The sequence below is a fragment of the Peromyscus maniculatus genome, chromosome 11 (assembly GCF_049852395.1).
Source record: "Peromyscus maniculatus bairdii isolate BWxNUB_F1_BW_parent chromosome 11, HU_Pman_BW_mat_3.1, whole genome shotgun sequence".
Classification (NCBI taxonomy): Eukaryota; Metazoa; Chordata; class Mammalia; order Rodentia; family Cricetidae; genus Peromyscus; species Peromyscus maniculatus.
Window position 1 is genome coordinate 78,481,734 of NC_134862.1, and position 23,774 is coordinate 78,505,507.

The 23,774-nt window shown below is 41.3% G+C and overlaps 1 long non-coding RNA gene, 1 other non-coding gene and 1 pseudogene across 2 annotated transcripts; 1 reads left to right on the forward strand and 2 right to left on the reverse strand.

Annotated features, from left to right (window-relative positions):
- The first annotated feature begins 9,632 nt into the window (after positions 1-9,632).
- LOC143267728 (uncharacterized) lies at positions 9,633-17,453 on the forward strand. Its single transcript, XR_013043153.1, has 3 exons — positions 9,633-9,742; positions 10,067-10,120; positions 17,378-17,453. It is a non-coding gene; the product is annotated as an uncharacterized LOC143267728 (long non-coding RNA).
- On the reverse strand, positions 11,074-11,180 carry LOC121821477 (U6 spliceosomal RNA). Its single transcript, XR_006062298.1, has one exon. It is a non-coding gene; the product is annotated as a U6 spliceosomal RNA (small nuclear RNA).
- On the reverse strand, positions 16,718-17,199 carry LOC102918022 (eukaryotic translation initiation factor 4E pseudogene; annotated as a pseudogene).
- Positions 17,454-23,774: the final 6,321 nt, after the last annotated feature.

Below are 23,774 nucleotides of genomic sequence, written 5' to 3' on the forward strand. Positions count from 1 at the left end.
ATCAGCAAAACTTTGGAAATTTTCTTGGCTTTGGGTATTTAAGTTAATCTTTGGCTCAACACTAAGCGATGTATAGAGAACAGTAAGTACTAAGAAGACAGGGTTAAAATATAAACGCAAGGAAAATAGTAGCACTATTTATGTGAAGTAACCAACTATCTGAAGCCTTCTCACAGGAGGGAATTTCATGACTGGTACCATATAACCCTAAACAAAACCCCATGGCTAGGAGGTAGGTCCTAGGGTAGTACAGGCTATTGCTATTTTGCTCAATGGTCATTCATGTTTATACCCACAGACTTGGCCTGCTCTTGACATGCTGATCACAGGAGCTTCTTTTTGAAGTGGACAGCAGTTAGTACAAAGATACATATTTACTTCAGGTGTCGATAATAAGAGACAGTTCTCAGCCCTAAACAGAATATTGTCATCAGCCTATACCACTTACCCCACCAGGGATCAAAGGACATCACAGAGGAGGAGGTGGGTTGAATCTAAGGGCCAGAAGATGTGGAGGAATGCTGGGAAATGCTGTCATCTAGACGTGAGATGACTGTTGGACTCAAGAACTCCAAGGAGCTCTGGTGACCTGCACTAGATTAATGTGGCCCAAATTCCTAAATAGATGTGGTAGGTGCTCTCCAGATACCTCCTTATTCTGAGACCCTATTGGCAGTAGATAGTTGCCAGAAAAGGGAGAATCATCTTTAATGAGGATGTGGACACTGGTAGGATTCCTGTACTCCACTGGCTGGCCAACACCTATCCACAAAAAGAGGAAGACAGGAAGTTGGGAGAGGGAAGTGCTAGAGGGACATGGAGAGCATTGAAGGAGAGAAATTGTAGGGAGGATATGATCACATTGCATTGTATATGTGGGTGAAATTCTCCAGATGTGGAACATTAGTAATAAATTAGAGTGCTCCAAATGGCACTATAAATCTCAGCTTGCACCACCACCACCACCACTACCACCACCACCAACAACAACAACAAAAACACTGAAGAAAATGAAAAGTAAAAATCCCCAATGAAGAAACACTTTCTGGTTACATTTAAAAATGCCCCATACTCATTCCACACAGTCTTATAACTCACACCAAGAAGGCAAACAGTTAAAATCTCACATTCACGAGACACCAGGAACACATCTCCTTGAAGATGACATCAGATAATGTCTTCACATTATTAGTCACTGGGGAAATAGAATAGGATGTGGCTACACAGATGGCTGTAATCAAAAAGGCAAGATGAAGCATTGGTGATGAATCAGGACACAGGGAACCCACTGGGAGAAATGTAAAATGCCAGGACCACTTTGGGAAATAAGAAGCTTCTTAAAACAATTCAATTCCCCATATGACCCAGCAGCAAAACCCTTAGAAATCTACATTTAAAAACAAAACAAAAGGATAGACAAGCACAGAAAGGTATACAAATATTCATAGCATTATGGTTTGTAACAGCCCCGAAGTAGAAGCAGTCTAATTGTGCATCAGCTGATATTAAGGAGTGGTATAGCCGGGCAGTTGTATTGCACGCCTTTAACCCCAGCACTTAGGAGACAGAGGCAGATCTCTGTGAGTTTGAGACCAGCCTAGGCTACAGAGAGAGTTCCAGCACAGTTTGAGCTACACAGAGAAACCCTGTCTTGAAAAAAAAATTAAGAGTGGTATATACATACAAAAGAATAGCATTCAGTAGTAGAAATGAATGATGTGACAGCTACCACAATATGAATATCTTTCGATGTGAGCTCTTATAACAAGATATCATAGACTGGGTAGTTCAAACTATAGACATGTCTTTCCCACAGTCCTGGAGGCGACACAGTCCAAGGAGAGAACATGGACCTTTTTCTTGAATTGTAGAAAACCATTTTCTCAAATCTTAGCGTAGCATGAAGAACATATTTCAGTCTCTTTCTCTTAAAAAGATACTAACACTACGATGGAGACTCTGCCCTCAAGGATCCCTTCAAGCTAATTCCTTGCCCAAAGTTCTATCTCCCAATATCATTCTAGTAGGGATAGGATGTCAGCACATGAGTTTAAAGGAGAGGATTTCAGTTCACAACAATGGATTAGCCTTAGAAGGACTGGAATGTGCCAGTTGCAAAAGGCTACATATTCCATGGTTCCACTTCCATGAACTGACTAGAGAAAGCCACTTTGTGGAGAAACAGAGCAGTGGCTGGCTGCAGCCTGTGGTAATGGGCCCTGGTAGTAAACTGACTGTGTTGGTTACAGATGAAATTGAGAAGAAATTTTGAACAGTTCTAAAATCGCCAATAACCACAAAAATATATGTCACTGACTTATACAATTTCAGTGGATACAATGATTAAAGTATTAAGATTCCACCTTCAAGAAAGTAGGAAGTACTCTTGAATGCATTGGCACAGCAGACCACTTCCTAAATATAATGTCGGTTGCACAGACACTGAGAGCAACAATTAATAAATGGGACCTTTTGAAACTGAGAAGCTTTTGTAGGGCAAAAGACACGGTCAATAAGACAAAACGACAGCCTACAGGATGGGAAAAGATCTTTACCAACCCCACGTCTGACAGAGGACTGATCTCCACAGTATATAAAGAACTCAAGAAACTAGACATTAAAATACTGAACAATCCAGTTAAAAAATGGTCTAAAGAGCTAAACAGAGAATTCTCAAAAGAAGAATCTCAAATGGCTGAAAGACATTTAAGGAAATGCTCAACATCCTTAGTCATCAGAGAAATGCAATCATAATGACTCTGAGATACCATCTTACACCTATCAGAATGGCTGTAATCGAAAACACTAATGACAGTCTATGTTGGAGAGGATGGGGAGCAAAGGGAATATTCCTCCACTGCTGGTGAGAGTGCAAATTTGTACAACTACTGTGGAGATCAGTATGGCAGTTTCTCAGAAAATTGGTAATCAATGACCTCAAGACCCAGCCATACCACTCTTGGGCATATAACCAAGGAATGCTCAATCATACCACAAAGATACATGCTCAACTATGTTCATATCAGCATTATTCATAATAGCCAGAACCTGGAAACAACCTAGATGCCTGTCAACTGAAGAATGGATTAAGAAAATGTGGTATATATACACAATGGAGTACTACTCAGCAGAGAAAAACAATGACAGCATGAGGTTTGCAGGCAAATGGATGGAACTAGAAAAAATCATCCTGAGTGAGGTAACCCAGACCCAGAAGGACAAGCATGGTATGTACTCACTCATAAGTGGATTCTAGATATAAAGCAAAGATCAATCAGACTGCAACCCACAGAACCAGGGAGGCTACATAGCAGGGGGGACCCTAGGATGACTGTGGCTTATAATAAGTTTTGGTTTTACTCAATCACTGGACAAGCTTCAGTGAAACATTTCACTATTAGGATAAGAATTTGCACTGTATCAAGATGCTGATAGAAAAAAATAAAATAAAGTAAAAAAAAAGAAATATAAAAAAATGAACAACATTAAAAAAATTCAATCTTCAACTATGTATTTTTTTTTAAAGCTTTAGCAGTCCATGAGGTCTGGGAGAGACCAGCGTCTCCTGAGAAGTCCAGCTTTGTATATTTGGATAAAGGCAATTCCTTTCCTTTCTCATTGCCTGACTTGATTAACTCTGCTTGCAAAGAAACAAGTTTATGGGAAATTTAAATGCTTAATTCCCTAGAGGACTTTTGAATTTTCTGCTGTCCCTGGAGGAGATGTCTAAATAGCATGTGTGAATTTCATTAACAAATGAAAACTGAAAACATTTTTTAAATGTTCTCCTGAGATAATTTAGCAGCAGTTCAGTTTATTTTCCCCAAGTCTCTCTCTCTCTCTCTCTCTCTCTCTCTCTCTCTCTCTCTCTCTCTCTCTCTCTCTCTCTCTGTTGGGTTTTTTGAGAAAAACTTTCTCTGTATAACAGCCCTGGCTGTCCTGGAACTCACTCTGTGGACCAGGCTGGCCTCGAACTCACAGAGATTCACCTGCCTCTGCATCCTGAGTGCTGGGATTAAATGTGAGTGCCACCACTGCCCGGCACAGCCTTGCTTCTTAACAGGTATCCACATTCTGAAACTTCCAGAGTGACTATGGGGCTACAAGGTCCTTGTGAATTCCTTTGGCTAAGAGCTGTGCTGAGGGTGTAAATGGGGGGCTAGATACATGCTTCAGTGCTACCTGGCTTGCTTAGTGCCTGAGACCTTGCATTTTGCTTTTCCCAACACAGAGACTAGATAGCAAATATGCTCAAAAGAATAAGAGGCAGTAACTCCAAATCAGACCTTTTACGTCCACGAAGTCCTAAGGTGTCACATAGGAATGGAGTAACTCTTCAGAGCTTACTTAATTAGCTTGAGTATATGTCTCCATTCCAGTTCAATTTGACAGACTTCTCTTTCACAGACAAGGTCTCACTATTTAGCCCCTGTCTGACCTGGAGCATGCTATGTAGACCAGGCTGGTTTTGTACTCAATAGAGATTTGCCTGCCTCTGCTTCCTGAGTGCTGAGATTAAAGATGTATGCAATCATGTCCAGCCAATATGAGAGATTTCATGTAATATCAACATATACATTTTTATTAATCCCATTCACTAAGGGGCCAAAATGATTGTCCCAGAAAAGTGGAGAGTCAAGTCAATTTTATACACATGTAGAGAAGTGATTAAATTGTCTTAAAATTGTACTCCAAACAATAATGAAACAGAGATAAGTGGTAGATTAGAAAACTGTTTAGCTATTTTCTGTTTTATTAGTAAAGATTGGGGTTTCAGGCATTTGAAATCTTCAGTTCTCTCTTCTCCAGACATTGAGTGGACTTAGTAATAACATAGTAGTTCCATGGTGGTGCTGTGCTGAAAAACAAGAAAATTAACACGCAATCATCTTAACATCTCAGGTCCTGCAGCAAGTGACCTGAATCCAAATGACATGATCTTTACATAAATAATCCACAGTTTCCGGCCTTAAAGTCCCAAACTGACTCAGGACCACAAGCCTTCAAAGGGAGCTGAGGAATCCTGGTCTTGGGAGAGCTCAGGGATGAACCATTGCCTCCTCCTGTCTCTTCTCATTCTAGTTGGGGAAGTCCTCTCCACTGTCCTGTTTTCCGGGATGTTCAAAATCTTGGACCTTTTATGAGCTTGCTCTAACTTCTTTAGAGCAGTGAGAGAGGTGGGTATTCTTTTTCACCATCTCTGATCACTTTACCCACTGCTCCCTATAGTGGTCAGTTCACACCAAGAATTCAGCATTCCCACAAAAACAGCCATTTAGAGCCCAACGTCTATGAGCTCATACCATTTAGAAAAGATTAGCTGGTCTGGCTAGGAAATAGATAACCATGTCTCAATTTCCTCAGCTATGGAGTATAAAAGCTTTCTTTAAGGTCGCTTCACTCCAGGCACACCAACATGTGCAGGTGGATCTTTAGCTCTCCTCATTCCAGAGTGCACATAGACTTCTCACGTCTTCTCACGTGACTTCTCATGTCCACTCTGACCCAGGCTGGCTTCTTGCTCATGTTCTTCCTGCCTCAATACCCCCAATACCATCTTCCTACCTCAATTCTAGTGCTGGGATTATAATCATTGACCACAAGGCTAAGCATTTCCACAGAATTTCTAGTGTTACCATGCTTAGGCCAAGCTTCCACAGATGCCCATAAGTCAAGCTTCCACAGATACCCATAAGTCAAGCTTCCACAGATGCCCATAAGACAAGCACAAAACCCAGGTGAGCAAATCTTGGTTCCTTTCTCTAGCTCCAGCTCAATTTCATGTTAACCTCCTTCCACATGTGAGCATAAACACAACACCAACAGATATTATGAATATTCCTTTAGATATTTCTGGGAATAGTATGTCACTATACATTTGTGCTGTATTTAATTTTTGTTCCAGTAGTAGTTATCTTTATGATCTCACTTGGTCCTCTTCAGAGACACATCCTTGGACTTCAGCTCTCTCTGGAGGTGGTTGGTGTTGTATGAGCACAGTAAAAGTAAAAGGAGAAAGGGTTTCCTGTCTGACATTCAGGTACCAGTCCCAGATCTCTTAGTACTAACAACTATGATATTGTTGGAAATGTACCTGAAGCAGCGTGGTCAGAGCAGACATGGAACTGTTTTCATGCAGAAAGTTTATCTTCACGGATTCCTAGAAATTCAAGTCACAGCCTATAGGGGCCACCTAACCAGTCAGGAAAGAGAAGGAAGATAGTGGCAAATGGTCCAGAGCCTGTGTTGTGGTTATTCCAGGAAGGAACAGACAGCTTAGGTAAACTACAAAAGTTTAAGACTGTATCTTCTGATTCCATTTTGAAGGCTGTGAGCTGGAACAGTAGTCCTTAGCAGCTACAACCTGAAGCTGAGGTACCTTGCAGGAGTATTGGTGTGAGGGTCTGATGAAACACAGAGTTGAACATGGTGTGCCAGCACAGCCTTGTAATCCCAACATTTGAGAAGCTGGATGATCTCCAGTTCAATTCCAGACTAATCTAGTTCAGTTCAAGACTAGTCTGGTCCCAAACAAACAGATGCTGGTTTGGACTTTCTATACCAAAGTCTGCATGTGGGTGCTTTGCTTCCTCTAGGACTTAACTAGTACTGAACAGGGCAGTCTTTCCAGCATCAAAGCCTCAAATACCAGGGCATCAAAGACATAGGGAGTAAAACACATACACTATCAATACTGGCCTAATCAATCACTTTAACTCTTGGAACCTCTGTTTCCTTATCCACACAATGAAGGTATTGTATGACGTAACCTTCAATGCTCTCAACACACTCTAGTTATAAGGAAAAAGCTGCTTGGCTCTGGTGTTACATGTTTTCAGGTTTCTTTTTTTAATGATGATGAATAATAACCATAGTTAAACTGAGACTCCCAATTTGAAGGTTATTGTTTATGTCTGGGATAACCACTGTTTTCTTAAAAAGAGATAAGCCTTACAGTTTTACAACCAAAGCACTTAGTGTCACTTACACATTTTTTTCCTTAGTGGGATTTTAACAGATAAGAAAATTAAGTTATCTAGAGAACCATAGGAAGTTTAGATGAGGGAAATGTCTGAGAAATGTCACTCATAACAACGAGGATGAGAACCAGCTTGGTTTTAGTCCAGCCCAGCCCAGGCTCTGAGAGAGAGAGAGAGAGAGAGAGAGAGAGAGAGAGAGAGAGAGAGAGAGAGAGAGAGAGAGAGAGAGAGACAGAGAGACAGAGAGAGACAGAGACAGAAACAGAATCAGAGAGGAAGGAAGGAAGAAGAAAGGAATGGGTAAGCAAAGTAAGTAGAACTTTAAAGACAACATTGAAGGTATAAATTGCTTTATGGGAATAAATCATCAGACGTAAAAAGAACTAACACTGATCTGGAAAAGAAAAATCTTCCTTCTCTCTCTGTGAGTGGAAACAGTCATGGCATGTGGTAGTGTATAACTGTATTCCAACACTCAGGAAGTTGAGACAGGTAGATCCTGAGTTGGAGGCCAACATGGTTATACAGTGAAGCCCTGTCTCAAAAACACAAAACAATACAAAATACTAACAAAAGTAAAATGAAAAGGGATGTAGAAATTGCAGGGACAAATGTGTATTTGAATAAATTGTAAGTCTGTGGGCTCAGAGATAGATATTACATTCCCCATGTAGTCTCCATCCCTGATCATAATTCCTTCAACATGTTCTCTCAACTCATCCATATCTAGAGGGATGAAGGGCCATCCATCTCCCAAAGCATGAGAATCCTACCAGTGGCCACATCATCTTACAACCCAAGATGGCTTGCAATTTACTACCTAACCAGGCTGGCCTCAAACTTATATCAATGCTTCTGCCTCAGCCTCCTGATTATTGGGACCCTAGACATGAGCCACCATGTTTGGCTTAAGAACAAAGTTGTAATAAAGTAAGGAGCCTGGCTGCATTGGAGGAATAGAACCGCTTTAAGTAGGGCTGGGGAGATGGGGATCAGATTGTAGAATATTGGAATTTACTATCACAGAGGTCAGGCTATTCCAAGGCCCAGATTCTGCAATATTAGATTGCTGATGGGGAAAGACTTAGGTCAAGGAGATGAAGATTATATTGTTGGGTAGGTATCTGCATTATGCAATCACAGGTGACCTTGGCAAGGTCTGGGGAAACTGAAGACTGTGAGTCACACAGAGAGTCTAGGAATCACAGATGAACAGTGTAAATAATGAACACATGGGCTTTTGTTTAATTCAGAGGTCACAAAGTGTTATTCATAGATGAGATTTCACTTAATCTTTCTAGCTGATGAGGTAGACATGACTATTCATGTAATTTTATAACCTGAGAAAATGAGATTTAAATCAGGATTTGTCACACCAAATCACTGGACCTAAAAGTGATGGAGCTGGAACTCCTGCCCTCATTTCCTGACTATGGATCTCAAGTTCTTGCCAGGATAATGCGGTCATTGCTGCGATCAAATTTTACCCCTTGGAAGCATTTGAGATCAAGTCTGTGATGCTTAACAAAAAGTGTTTTAGTGTGAAGTGTAAGATTAGACAAGTTGTTACTTCTCTAGAGCCGCTGGTCGAAACAAAGAATGTACTGCCCTCAGCTTGTGCTAAAGACAACAAAAGGCCTATGTATATACGTCAGGCAACACTCTCCTCAACCGCTCAATGGTAAATGTAGGAGCTTCTTGACATACTATCTATTTGTTCTAATTATTCCTGTTTTGATTTGGAAGTAGGGCCTCTTGTAGCCCAGACTAGCCTCAAACTCACTACATAGCTGAGGTTTGCCTTGAACTCCTGATTCCCATGCCTGTATCTCCTGAGGGCTGGGATTACAAATGTACATCATCATCTGTCTCTTGACATATGTAATTCAGTTCACTTATACCTGGACAAGAATATTACACAGCAGAAACTGGAGGTGATGATGGACCTCCAAGCACCATGCTTTCTGACCAGCCCTGTGGTGTTTGAAACGGAGACAACTGTTTGACACCAAAGGCAGAATCCCAGAAAATCCAATAACTAGATAGCATCCTAGGCTCTCCAATGCAATATCATCTGAGAACTGTTATGTCCAGATCGAGGGGACCCCTAAAAGACCACCACAGAGACCAAATCTGGTATGTAAAAGCAAAGATCCTTTATAATCTTCAAGGTCCGGGGACTTGGTTTCTCTGTCTGAGGCAGTGGTGAGAGCAAAGAGCCCTGGGCCCAGGCAGGGTAGGGTTTTATCATAGTAGAGGTTTGGATGAGGGGATTTCCAGGATTCAGGATCTTGATTGGCTGACAATTGTCTAGGGGTATCTGTAAAAAAAAAAAAAATAGGTGTGTGCTAGACTCAGGCACATCTGGCCACCTTATCTAATGGTTCGAATGTTTGGGGTGTTAGGTACTTCCCCATCCCTGGGTAGATCCCTGGGTGGTGTCAGTTTATGGCTGGATCTAGATGTTGCCTGCCAGTAAGCCTGTCACAGAAGCTGTGTGGTCAACCTGTTTTGTGCCCCCCCACCTCCCAGAACCACAACAAATACTGACAGGCACACTGATGCTCAATGATTCATGCTCTGTTACCAAGATAACTATTATGACATTGACATTATGTACGTGTGTTGAGAAAATGCCTCAGCAAGATGCAATGGACTTGAGAATTCCCCACCCCACCCTGAAAATATAAACCAGCTTCCATCACTAACCATGTCAACCTCAGCAATTACTGACAAGTGACCTCAAGATGGCTAGCTCTACTGTGAGTAGTATGCTGTTTTTATTTGGATTGCTTTGCGTAAGGAGCTTATCTTCCTGGAGACCCTAATTTGAGACAGCCCCAGGTTCTAATCTCTAGAGGAAAGATATCAAATGATTGGATGAGAAATATCTTCTTATCCCATAGGAATGCAAAGATTTACCAAAAAAGAAATGAGATGAAATGTTTTTGAAGTAGAAATTGCCCCCTGTGGTCTTCCCATTTTGTTCTTCTATACAAGTTTGTAGTTTCTATTTACCATTCTGGTGAGGACCAAAATGCCTTGTGAGTCTTTTGATTTTGGATTTGTTTTCCAAAACTTTCTAGAAAGAATCGACGAAGATGTGAAATCGTTGGAAAGTAGACAAAGCTAGAAGTCAGGTGAGTATCGCTCCATTAACTAGAAAAATACTTCTCCAGGCCCGGGAAGAAAAGAAAACACAGAAGGGAGTTGATGCAAACTTAGTTTTCTGGGCCTTGGAAACAGAAGACCTTCATTCTATATCTCTTATATGGTCCGAGTGTGACATGAATTTTGTCAACTTGACTAGATTATGGAATACCTATTGATGAGGGTGCACCAGTGAGGATTTTTCCAGAGAGGACTGACTGGGGCGTGAAAACCAACCCAGAATATGGATGACACAAATCCTACAGGCTGGATTTACCAGTCCAATGAGAGGAGATAGAAGGGAGATTCAGCTGGGTATCTGTATTCCATTTTCTCCCGATTCTTCATCTGCCCAGATGTGATCAGGGATCCCGACCTTCTGCCAAACCACAACCACAAGCCGCTCCTGTCATCTTGCTTTCCCTGCAGTGTTAGAATTCTGCCCTTACTCCAGCTGCGTGGCCGCACATACGCAGTTTGGGAGTTAAGCAAAAGGTCTTGTGTCTTACGTCATCAGTGTGTGCTGGCGACTACATTGACTATGTGCGAAGCTCCGCAAGCCTGCTTCACAGAGAGCCCTTAAAAGCCGATCGCTGACCCCACCTGCTCTCTGTTCTGCTCTGTCTCCTCCCCCACCATCTTTCCCTCTCTCCACACATGCTTTCCTTTCCAGGCCTGGCTCTCCTCTCTCCCCTTCCCCGCTTTTCCTCCTAATAAAGCTGTGAATGTTGATACTGGGTTCTGTCGTAACCAGCGCTGCCACCAACGCTGTTTATCAGACCTTTCGTGCAGGACAGATTATGCTCTCAAACCGTGAGCCCAAATCAGTCCTTCCTCCCTTATGTCATCCTTTCTTCCTTTCTTTCTTCCTTCCTTCCTTCCTTCCTTCCTTCCTTCCTTCCTTCCTTCCTTCCTTCCTTCCTTCCTTCCTTTCTTTCTTTCTTTAAATATGGAACACTTCATGAATTTGTGAGTCATCCTTGTGCAGGGGCCATGCTAATCTTCTCTGTATTGTTCCAATTTTAGTCTATGTGCTGATGAAGTGAGCACCCTTATGTCATTTATTGTCAGTTATTTGGTCACAGTATGAGAAAAGTAACTAACACACCCAGGAAGATGAGGTCTATGAGGGCCTGGAGAGTAGAAGATGGACCAACCTTTTAAAACAGAACTTGAGAAACACAAGAATATCCTATGAGAGAAATGGTTCCTTAGAGTTTCCAGTTGAAGAGGTCCACAGACAGACTTCAAGACAGGGCTGAAAAACTGCACTCAAATCCCTGTACCTATGTGTATATGAAGGATGGACTGACAGAACGCTAAGATCTAGAGAGAAGCCATTAGGGAGAAGACCAAAGGACACCACAGTAGTAACTAGGATGGATAGATGAATGAAGTCCAAACATCATCCTCGAAGTGCATGTTGAGCCTTTGGAAACTCACCATCAAATCTTAGATTCCAACTTAGGATGGGGAAAGCACATATAATGCTACACACTAGCAAAATATGTGTTTGAAGTCCAATGTGAGTTATAAAAGTTAATTGGAAGATTTAGATTCACAGCAACTCAATTGCTGTCCATGCCTTTGCCTCCCTCATACATTCATGTTTAGATACACGTACTGAGACCCACACAGTCCACCCATCATTCTGGCTTCAGTGGTCACTCAGTCCAGTAAACAGATATGGCAGGAAACATCCAGGTTTCTAGGACTACTTACTAGGCTGAATCTCTGAACAAAATTGAGGATGTTCATGACCTTATGGGTCTTTCAGTTTAGCCCATTGGATGGGCAATATTTAAACCTCATGCTGTAGTCAATAAGGACATCAGTCACTGCAGAAAAGCTCTGTGATGACAGTTAAGGTATTCACCAATCTGATCGCTGGGACAAGCCAGTTCAGTTCATGCACCTTCTCCACTATTTCCACTAATCCAAGCTGGGGTCATCTTTGGGGATTCCTGGCAACCACCCTAGCACCTGGTTTCTCTTTATCACCATGATGTCTCCCTCTGTCATGGTATCTCTTTCATTGCTTTCCCACTCCATCCCTGTTCCAGCTCAACCATCCCATTCCCTTATGTTCTCATCCCCCATCCCCTACCCTCCATTGCCCACCCCTCATCCCCAGTTTACTCATGGAGTTCTCATCTATTTCCCCTTCCCAGGGCGATCCATGGGTTCCTCTTTGGGTCTTCCTTGTTAGCTAGCTTCTCTGGAGTTGTGGATTGTTAGTCTGGTTATCCTTTGCTTTACATCTAGCATCCACTTATGAGTGGGTACATACTATGTTTGTCCTGAGGGTGGGTTACCTCACTCAGGATGATGGCCCTCTCCTCTTATCGGGCTCTCTGGAGCTTCCCAGCAGATTCTTAGCAAATTCTTAGTACTAATGGATGTTGAAAAATGGCTGCAGTTTCTAGGAATTATGCAACAGCTCCCGGGATTTGAGAGCCAGGTGTCTACGCCCCTTCCTGGTCTCTGAGGGCACTTGATGCTCCCTTATCATAGCCAGAGTTCCAGCCACTGGAATCACATTTTGCACTCGGTCACAAGAATGTTCCCAGGTGCACCTCTCCTCAGGGGCTGGGAGTACACTAAGTTTGATCTCATAGTGAGTGCCTCTTAACTCCAGGGCTTGATACAAACTGAGTTTAGGGATTCTGATCAGCAAGCAAAGAAAGAAATCACTACCAGATTAGTCAGCACACATGGATCACTAGTTCTTGGCCAAGCATTATGCTAATGCTCTCACAGCTATCGAGATATGTATTTGCATTCTTCTGTAGGTAAGCTTTGGTTAGGGACTGTGAGGTCTAAGTCATGGAGAAACGTATGAAGGCAGGTCAGAAGTGTCAGTGAGGAAAGAAACGTTTTACAGTTGGGCACCTTTAGCTTTCCTAAAACACATAAATGTAGACACATTTTCTTCTGTCTTCATACAATGCCTGCATTGTCTTGGGGACCAAAAGGGAAAGAGCTTTGCCCGCTTAAGCCACTCCTGGAAAGGGCATGCTTTTAATAAGCTGTTTCCTGGAGACCGTCTGAAATAGAATCTTGTAGATGGTCAGATTTTCCCAGAATGGTACACTGAGAAACTGATCGGGCTTCTTCTGCAATAACATTCAAAACCAACAATTAATTTTTCTGTGAACAGACTCAAACCGCAGTGTTTGTAAATGGCATCAGAAGAAGCCGTGGCGGCTACAGTCGTGAATGTTTTCCTCCACAAGGAATGAACCTTGCTTGTATTCTAGCTCTTCTAAGATAGCCCAGGGAGGATGGGAATGCAGCCTCTGAGACCACACATCCCCAACGTTGCCTCTCCCTGGGGAACATTGTCTTTTAAGGTGCCATGGGGATCAGGCCAGCCTGAGGTCCTCATGTCATGTCTGAAAGAGGAAACAACAAAATCTTCATGGGAAAATGATGTAAAAATGAAAATAGTCTAAACAGACAACATTATCTAGCACCCTGGGGAGAGTGTAAGTATAGCCTGAAAGGGGTGGCTTGTGTGTGTGAAGCAAGATAATGGAAAAAGGCAACAAGAACTGGATTCTGAGTTTAGTCCCAGCTGTACAAAGGATATGTCTGCTCTTGCCCCTTTCTCCCTAGACACACTCTCCAAGGTTCTAACCAATGCTCAGATACTGATGCTGTTTTCAGACAAATCATTCTGTTGACAATAAAATGGATTTATAAAACATAAAGCAAAAATTTGAATCTTTAATAACCTTGTAATAGGGACCTTTTGTTTTTGGCATTTGGTTGCAGATTAGAAGTCTGGGGATGTGTACTTAGCTCTACCCCGTTCACCTCCTAGTCTCCTCACTCCATCTGTACCTTCAAAAGAACAATCTGGTGATACTAGAGCCTCAGAAAGGACTCCTCTTTGACTCTGAAACCTTCCCTAACTTTATCTCCCCCAACTACAAACCTCTCATGTGGTTTTTCCCATGGATCCAGGGAGAAATCAGCATTTTTTCCTTCCTGTTTTCAGTAGTTTCTGTACATGCCTCAGAAACACCACATCTTGTATCCTTGTCGCCACTGTGTGTGTGTGTGTGTGTGTGTGTGTGTGTGTGTGTGTGTGTGTTTGTGTGTGTTTCTTGTTCTCTGCCTTACCTCCTTGAAACAGGATCTCCAGATGAGCCCAGAGCTTGCCATTTTTTGACTGCCCAGCACCTCCCTGAAATCCCCAATGATCCTCTTGTCTCCATCACCCTCGTGCCCAGACACTGGGATCACAGATGTGAATGGCCATGCCTGGCTGTGACATGGATGACAGGGATCCAAACTCAAGTCCTTGCACATCAGCAGCAGGAGCTCTTCTTACTGACTGGATTATCTCCACGGTCCTTGCCACTGTTTCTCTTGCTGTACTGACTAGACTTGCTGGTTGCAGATGCAAGCTCTTTCATGAAAGGGATTGTGTCTGAAACATTTGGGGATCCTCAAGATTTGTGGCAAGTCTTGGCGCAGTGTACATGTCTAAAAGTGTGCTGGGCTGAGAATGGGAAGTGGCCACAGAGTTCCACCCCCAACCAAGAGGCTATTTGCAACTGATACCTGCTGGGAAAGAGAAATCAGTTTTCTCAGAGCGTCACTGGGTCTATCAACCACACTCCCAGGCAGGCTCTATGCCAACACAAAGCAGACTCCATGTTTTTAATGCGGTTTTTGTTTTGTCTTAGAGAAAGTGAGAGAGAGAGAGAGACCATGAAGTTAGGTGGGGTAGGGAGGTTAGAAGGGAAAGAAAATGGTCAAAAATTAATAATCAGTTATATTGTGCACAAAAAAAGAAAAAAGAAAAGAGGAAGAGTTGGCCAGTGGGTCATCTTCAAATCCTTTCCAAATCTGAGATGGTTAAATGGTTTCAGTATATGAGCTATCTATTCAGTTTATTAAAATATGTAATAGACATAATAATAAACTAATGCTCCGAACTTGGGCTGTCCATGGGAAGATACTCCAAGACGAGAAGTGACTGCTGCGCACAACAAAGTACAGACTCCTTCCACGGCTATGGAGGAACAGGAGAAATCTAGTTTTCTAAAAGACAGTTGACCGTACATATTTATTTGGGTTTGTACACTGTTTTCATATGAATGGGACCACTGTTCGACTTGAGTCATTTCTAACCAAATTAAAATAACCGAGTTTTAAAAAGTGCTAACATACCAGCTTAAAGATGCAAAACCACAGCCAGGCGGTGGTGGCCCGTGCCTTTAATCCCAGCACTTGGGAGGCAAAGCCAGGCAGAGCTTTGTGAGTTCGAGGCCAGCCTGGTCTACAGAGCGAGATCCAGAACAGGCACCAAAACTACACAGAGAAACCCTGTCTCAGAAAAACAACAACAACAACAACAACAAAAACCAAAACCAAACCAAACCAAAAAAAAAAGGTGCAAGAACAGGTGCACCAATTCTAGCTAGGGATGTAATTATGATGTTACTTTTTTTTTTTTAATACTCCACAATTATGTTTAGGAAATCACACAAATAGATCACTGATTTGAATGAAATGCATAAATTTGTAGCAAAGCTTTGAAGTCACAAAAAACTGTCACAGAATGTACATATTTAATGTTTATTCCACCTTTTTGTCATATTCCTGGATCCCCCACAAGTGTTATATGAGGAAAAAAAATATCAAGACAAAAGTAAGAACTGGAATCAGAATCACTGATGTTATCAAGGAGGGAGCAAATGAAAATTAAGCAGCCATCAGCAAGACTACGGTCAGGAAAAATGCTGTGGAAGGTGGTGTGAGGCCTTCACCAAAGAAGACCTCTCAGACACAAGTTCAAGCCAACAGGGAGTCTTTAACCAGCTGGTCAGCAACTACGCTAGATGTTCAGGACCCGAGTCCAGTCCTGAGCTTTTCTCAGGGTGGGCTTTTAAGCATAAAATCCATATCCTGGTTTGACACACCTCAGCTAATAAGTAAGAACTGTTAGCCAGAATTGGAACCACAGAAGCCAAAAAGCAAGGTTGGTACATTTAGGGACTTTCCCAGATCTGTGGACTTTGATGGATTAGGTCTTTGTTCTTATTGCCTGTGTGCTGGGTTCCAGGGCCTTAAATGGAACACCATCATGGTATCAGTTGTGCTAAGGACTGGGGTCCTATTAAGGTCTAGGGGCCTTTTACAAAGGAAACAGATTGCTAGAAAACTGTATTCATACTTCCATGCCACCAAAAATTGCTTCCAAATAGAGTAGAACAGAAATGGGTCTTTTCCTGCTGTGGTAATAGAAATGCAAGTGCTTTTTCCAGTATTGTGGGAAGGCAAACATGTGCATTGTTAATTCTACTTAGTTGTTGCCAAGTGGACCAGGAACACATTTGTGTATTCTGGGGATGACGTGTACTGTAATTCTTTGATTGGGATAATGGACATTCTAGAAGAAAAGAATGGACATAGACATACAAGACAAAGTTGAATGAGACTTCTCTTATGTCTTAGCCACATTTAGATGGAATCAAACTTCAATGCAGTTCACTCTGCTTTGATGAATGAGACTTTGGTTCAGTTCCCGAATTTTGACCAGTGTCCTATGAGAATACTCTGAAAGTGTTCTCTTAAACAACACACCTATTTTTAAAGGTGAGACCACTCTGTAGCTGAGTGTTCATGGGGCTGATGACCAATAGCTGTGTTTGGAGGAAGTCCCAACCTTTCCTCGTATACCCTCCCTATGTGTGTGACTGCTTCTCTATTTTCACATTCTGTGGTCCATGCCACTGTCTTATCACCTCTAGCTGTAACATTACCAACAGCTCCACATACATCATCACTATAGTCTTCAAAGGATTTTCCAGTGAGGCCCTACAGGGTCTCTAGTCAAAGTGGCTGAGGTCATTTTGTCTCTGCTGTTTGTTCAATGTAATCAGCCATCTTCCTCCAAGTTTGTTTTTTCATCTTCTCATTAAGGCTCAATGCCATTCTTAAGAAATGTGTAGTCAGAGCCAGACATTAAATTATTAAACCACTGGATATAGTTGTACACATTGTACACATCCCAAAAGTCTCCAACAGTATCAAACTTAGGGATCAATTAAAGGTTTGCCAAGTTTCACTTTTATTCTCCTTTGAACAACAACAACAAAAAAGCACAACAACAACAACAACAAGAAAAAAAAAAAACCACAGAGCATCCAACTGTTCTGTGGAAGATATTTAACATGGTGTTCTGGGTTAGCAGCCCTCTGATTAAATTATATTTTTATCCTTTCCTGTAGGGTGATCTCCAGTTCCACAACCTCCATCTTGGATTGATCTACTCCCACACCTGGTTAAATGTTTGGATCCAATTAACCAACTACTTTTCTAAGTATCAGTTTGATTATGTGTGTGAATGTGTCTGAACATGTGTGTGTGTTGGGTGGTAAGGATTCATATGTGAAAGCCAAAGGAAGACTTATTCCCTTGCGACAGGGTCTCTCACTGAACCTGAAATTCATCATTTTGGCTCTGCTGGCTGAGCGGGGAGCTTCCAGACTCCACTTGTCTCCCCTGCACAATTGCAGGTGCATGTAACCCGGCCTGTGCTATTTTTATGTAGAGGACGGGAGCTCTAAACCCCCAGCACACAGCACAGCAAACACTCTTACCCACTGGTCCATCTCCCCAACTGCTCAACACAATTTGATGACCATGTTCCTCCATGTTCCCACTCATGATTTGGAGAGAGGCTCTGTCTCCACTCCATCTCTTCCAGCAGCAGCTATTAGCATTCTTACACTTCTCTTCCCTCCATATACGCACAGACTCTTTTGTTTCCTAATCTTATGGTGACAGGTTGGAAGAAAAACATCTTCGAAACTGATTTCCAAATTGCCTTGGAGATGTGCTTTTCTTTGTGAAATTCTCTCAGAGCAAAGATGCTATTACAATTCATCAGAAGCCAAGCCTTGTAGCTAGAGTTTTCCTGCCTGGCCCACAGTCAGGACAAATCTCTCTCACCCACCAGTCCCAGGTGATATTTTTCTTACCACATGGCTGTGCATCAGTTTCTTCCTCCCTTTTCACTCCTGCTCCTCTTGTCTTTTAACCCAGACTTACATAAGAAAAAATGGGGGGAGGGGTTGGAGATTTAGCTCAGTGGTAGAGCGCTTGCCTAGCAAGCACAAGGCCCTGGGTTCGGTCCTCAGCTCCCCCCCCCAAAAAAATGGTATTAGTCTGTCTAACTTAATGCTAATCACTCATTTTCAGTATGGGTTGAGATTAGAATTAACAAATTTCAGAGTACTGCAATACAGAAATCCCAGAGATGTTGAGGATTGATTAAACACTAAATTCTAGAAGGAACAGGAAGTATCTGGTGTCTTTGTGCTACCCAAAACCAAACAAACAAGAAAGCTTTCTCTAGAGTCATTGGGATGGCTACCTCATCCCTCTCTGAATCCTCCCAATCTGGATCTTGCAGCACTTTTCTCACAGGTAAGACCCCTGTCTGCAACTGGGTCACTATGTCACTGTGACTTAGAATTGTAGAATATTAAATTTGCTGCAGCCCCAATAGACAAGGAAGATCTTCCAGAGACACAGAAACATGTATTGGTAAATTCAGGACTCAAATCTGTTTCTGGGTTACAATCAAAATAACTTCTCTAAACAGCTTCCATGTAGATGAAAATTGCCACTCTTCATGTCACTTGTTTGTTTTAAGTTTGTCTCCAGAAAGCTCTTGGGAAACATCAATCTGCCCTTCGGGAGGTTGGTGCATTATTATAGCATCCAGTTTGCTATACACTGCCCTAAGTTTGATTCCAGTTTGGTTCTTTGTCTCTAGTAGAAAGAACTGAAAGAAAATCAGAGCCAATAGACAGAAACAGGTATGTTTGGATGGTGTGAAAAGAAGTCAGGAAGTGGCTGAAACAACATTCTAAGTTGTAGAATATTTGTGATCTGTAATATGATAACTATGGGGCAAAAAGATAATTCTAATTAACTGAAAAACTGGAATAACCACAGTTAAATGGATTTTTAATTTTTCTCTGCAGACCACACTATAAAGATCATGAAAAGACAGCCAGGTAAGATGACGTCTATACTCTCAGGATAGCAGGCACAGAGCCAGCTTAGATGACCTAGAAAGATCCTGTCTCAACAAAGAAGAAAGACAAACTGCAGAGAATGAATTTGCAAAGCAGATCTCTGACAGGACTCACATAGAATATTCAAGAAACTCAATAAAAGAAAGAAAAATACAAAAGGGCAATGAACAATAAATGAAAGGACAATTGGTGAAAAGCATGCGTAGGGAGTAGATAGAGACATGGAAAGATGCTTGCCATCATCCATCACTAAGGAAGTAATGAGACTCCAGTACACACACTGAGGAGAGCCATCTTTGTAGACTCCTTATAGCGACTGCTGGCAGGGAAGTGCACAAACAGGTTTCTCCCACATGGCTGATGGGAAAGTAAAGTGATGAAGCTTCTCTAGGAAATGATTTGACAGTTCCTCAGAAAACTAAATATAAACTTAAGTTCTGACTCATTGATCACACTCCTGAATATGTATTCTAGAAAAATGGAAGCATGTGTGCACTAAAAATGTATATTAATTCCTTTAAAAGGTTTATTTATAAGAGCCATAAGTTGAAACTAACTCCAGTATTTCTCAACAGATGAACAATTAAATAAAGAGTGGTGGAAATGTACAATGGAAATGAATGGCCATTGACATGTGCAATATCTAATCTCTCAGCAAAAGCATGCTGAGTGAAAGCAAGTCAGCCTTAAAAGTCTACATTCTATATGGCACTATTTTACATCACTCAGAAGGAGACACATTTACACAGCAGGAGATAGTGGTTGCTGAGGGATGAGGTGAGTAACACTCAAAAGTGTAGTCAAAAGTTTTTTCCAGTCCCTCCTGGCTCCACAGTCCCACAGCCCACTTATAAAGTAATCATTTTATAATATTAATTATAACTGCTTGGCCATTAGCTCAGGCTTATTACTGACTACCTCTTACACTTAAATTAACCAATAATTCTTATTTATGTTTAGTCTCATGGCTTGGTACCTTTTCTCAGTTCTGCCTTGTCATCTTGCTTCCTCTGTGTCTAGCTGGCGACTCCTGACTCCTCCCTTCCTCTTCCTAGCATTATTCTAGTCTGCTCACCCCACCTATACTTCCTGCCTGGCTACTGGCCAATCAGCATTTTATTAAACCAGTGTACAGGAACATTATCCCACACCACAAAAGATACAGCAAATTATCTAGGCTAGAGCCTTAACGAGAGGAGCTATCAACATACAGATATGACACTGATAGACACGAGATTTTATAAAAACCCCTTTGGAACAAAGGAACACAGAAACAAGTACAAGGACCAAGCCGTGCATCCTAAAACATACACTTAAAAATTTTTAAGAAAAATACAAGGTGATGAGAAAGGTTGGAGCACAGGCAAAGAGCACCTTGGAGTCTCGAAAGATACAAAGCTAGGTCTGTTCTTGTTTCAACTCCATCATTTGGTTTTCATGGTGGATATATGTGAACACAACTTTCTGTGCATTGAAGAATTGAGGACGAACTTTGCATCCTAAAAGAAACAAATATGTGCTGTTACTTTGAGCTAGTGTCTATAAAAGTTGGGATCTCTCTTTAGTTCTGTTGACCATTAATACAATAACACACAACTTTCTGTGCATTGAAGAACTGAGGATGAGCTTTACATCCCAAAAGAAACCAATATGTGCTGTTACTTTGAGGCAGTGGCTATGAATGTTGGGATCTCTCTTCAGTTATGTTGACCATCAGTACAATTACAGACAGAACTAGTCACTGAGCACATTTATCACAATAGCCCATTTAGAAAAAGTGATTTAAAAGAAATTTGTCCGGGGGGACAGGTTTTATAACCTGAAAAATTTCCCCTTTTAGTCTGTCTAAAAGCACATCAAATCATTCTATTACAGTGTTATTCAATATGTAAATTGTATTCTATATATAAACTGTTTTTTTAAATAAGAAAAGTATAGATCAGTGGAAAAGAAAAAGATAAGGCCAGACTGTGCTGGAGCCATAGGGCATGGGATAATTTCTCTCTGTGCTTAATATTTTCTACATTGTGGTTTTGGAATTTTAAAAAATGAAAGTAAAAATATTTTTATGTTCACAAAACTTCTCATGATAGTAAGTATACGGTGTACTCTTGCTCTGTAATCCCTTGTGTATACCAGCTCCAGTGAGAAGTCTTTGCCCATCACAAAGAAAGAACTGTTCATTCAAAGAGAATGCAAAGTCATTTCAGGCATGACAGGACTGAGTTGATCTCCTCTATGCTGCTTCCCCCTTTGGTTTTTAGTATTTATGCTTTATTTTATACTTTCTTAAGGTGTTAAAATTAAAAGCTTAGGATTTCCACTCAAAATTATCAATGTGAAAAACTTCCGCCATAAATATCATCAGGTGGATCTTAAGAAATCACTTATAGTATCAAAATATTTCTAAGTAATAAGCTACAAATATTTTAAAAATATATAGAATTAAATTCATATATATGAATTCAAATATATATATATATATATATTATGACAATAAGTTTACACATATTTTCTTTCCCTTTTTCAGTTTCCTAATTTTTTTTTTTATAGTATGGTATCATTAACTAAGGCTATCCTTGAACTGATTTTTTTCACCCTTACCTCCCAAGAACTTGCATTTTAGGCATGCACCACTATGCCAAGCTAAGTATACATTTTAAACACAGAAGTTATTGTAGCACCACATACTGTAATCTGGTTAAAATGGATCTTGTTGACTTCAGGTGTTTGCTTTCCCCCTTTCACATAAGACAATTCACACTCTTGCTAGGGACTAGAAGATAAACATTAAAATTGATCTCAGATTTCCTCTGGTGTCCTTGTTTGGTTCTCTTCTTCATCTTTTTACATAGACTAGAAATTGGTTATCTTGTCTAACCATGATGATATTCATGAACATGTAGCATTATACACAGCATCACCAATGTGCACATGGAGCTCATCCACCACATACTCAGCCTGTGTCTCTTTCATCTGTCAATGGCTAATAGAGACTATTCTTTATGGTTATGTGTCTAAGAACCTCAAGAGTGTAAAAGCAGATCTAAACCATCATAACAAAAGCAGTTCTTGAATGAAACATGACAAAGACAAATGTATAAGACCGCAGTATATTTTTCTCCATCAAACACTGACAATTTCCCTCCAGTCCTTCAAGTAGCATTTTAAATGGTACAAGTGAATGGTCCCTCTTCTACTCATAAAATTATGTGGTATTTGAATTATTTACATATTTAATAACTGAGCCATCTAACATTCTTTATATAAGCAATTCCTCCAATACAAATAAGATCCCAAAACAAAATGTGGCTGACTTGCAAATGTCTAATTAAACTACCATTGAGGGTACTTAGACTCCCATCAGATAGTAAATGGTAAAGCAAACAGAGCACAGGCCTCCTTTCTGAGCCACAAAATGGATATAAACATCTTGTTGTCTCACCAAGTTTTTGCAGTGGCCCAAACTTACTCATGTACTTCTTACAAGTTCCTACATGCACCTCGCGTCTCTGAGGCAAACCAGAGCCCTAGTACACGTAGTATAGCTCTGATATACCAGTTCTATTCTTTTGGCTATGTCTGTTGCTGGCACTCCCTCTGAAGGAAGGTATGCCTGTCCAAATGGACATGTTCATTTTTTGTTCTTTACGCTGGTCTCAATACACGGCTGGCAGAACATGTGGCCATAGCTTATCTGGACCAGCTGGTGCAGAACTTCCAGGCACTCCGAGGATTGAATGAGATGAGAGGCAGGTACCTGAACTCCAGAGTCTGCAGGCTGGAAGAGGCAGCATGGATGTGTCCTTGTTACTGCTCATAAGGGTACTCCTCTTGTTTGCTTGCCTCCTCCATGAGTGTGCTGAGGGCCATGGCAGTATACAGCAGGTGACAACTAATGTTTGACAAGTCAACCCGCCAGATGTATAACTGCCTGATGGGGAGCCCCACCTGGCAAAGCCATGGGGTCACTGGCTGTGGAAACTGGTTGCTTTCTGTCTGTAACTTTCTCATGTGCCACTGCTATACCTCCCTAAAAAGAACAGCTGTGGGGTTCCTTCCACAGCCCATTGGTAGTGTGTTTTCCATCTTTGGGCACACTCATAGTTGTGGATGGTCAGGAAGATGATTTCTGTTTAAGCTGTACAATTTTGATGTATAAAAATAATATTGGAATATTTTTCTTAACTGACACAGGAAAGTAACAGTATTCTCAGTCTCAAACACAGCTAATTTTAGAACAAATTCAAAACAGACTAAGCTGGCTTTGCAGAAAATACACAAAGACAAGATCCTAGGCGTCTTTTGTTGATGAATCAAGGTCAGAACAGAAGCAACTTTAGTAGACATAACTCCCTGCAAAAATTCTCTTTCTACACGTACCCCTACCACTCAGGGTTCAGCCTGCTACTGCTATTGTAAGCCCTGAATTTCAATGTCAATTTCTGTCTGGGAAAGAGTTATATGCAAGGCCAAGTGTTTACTCACTGGCTGGTCTTTGTGACCTTACTAGCCTGAGAAAAACTGTGTGACTTATCATGTTATGAGTGTGGGTCGGACCCTGGGAATGTAACATATA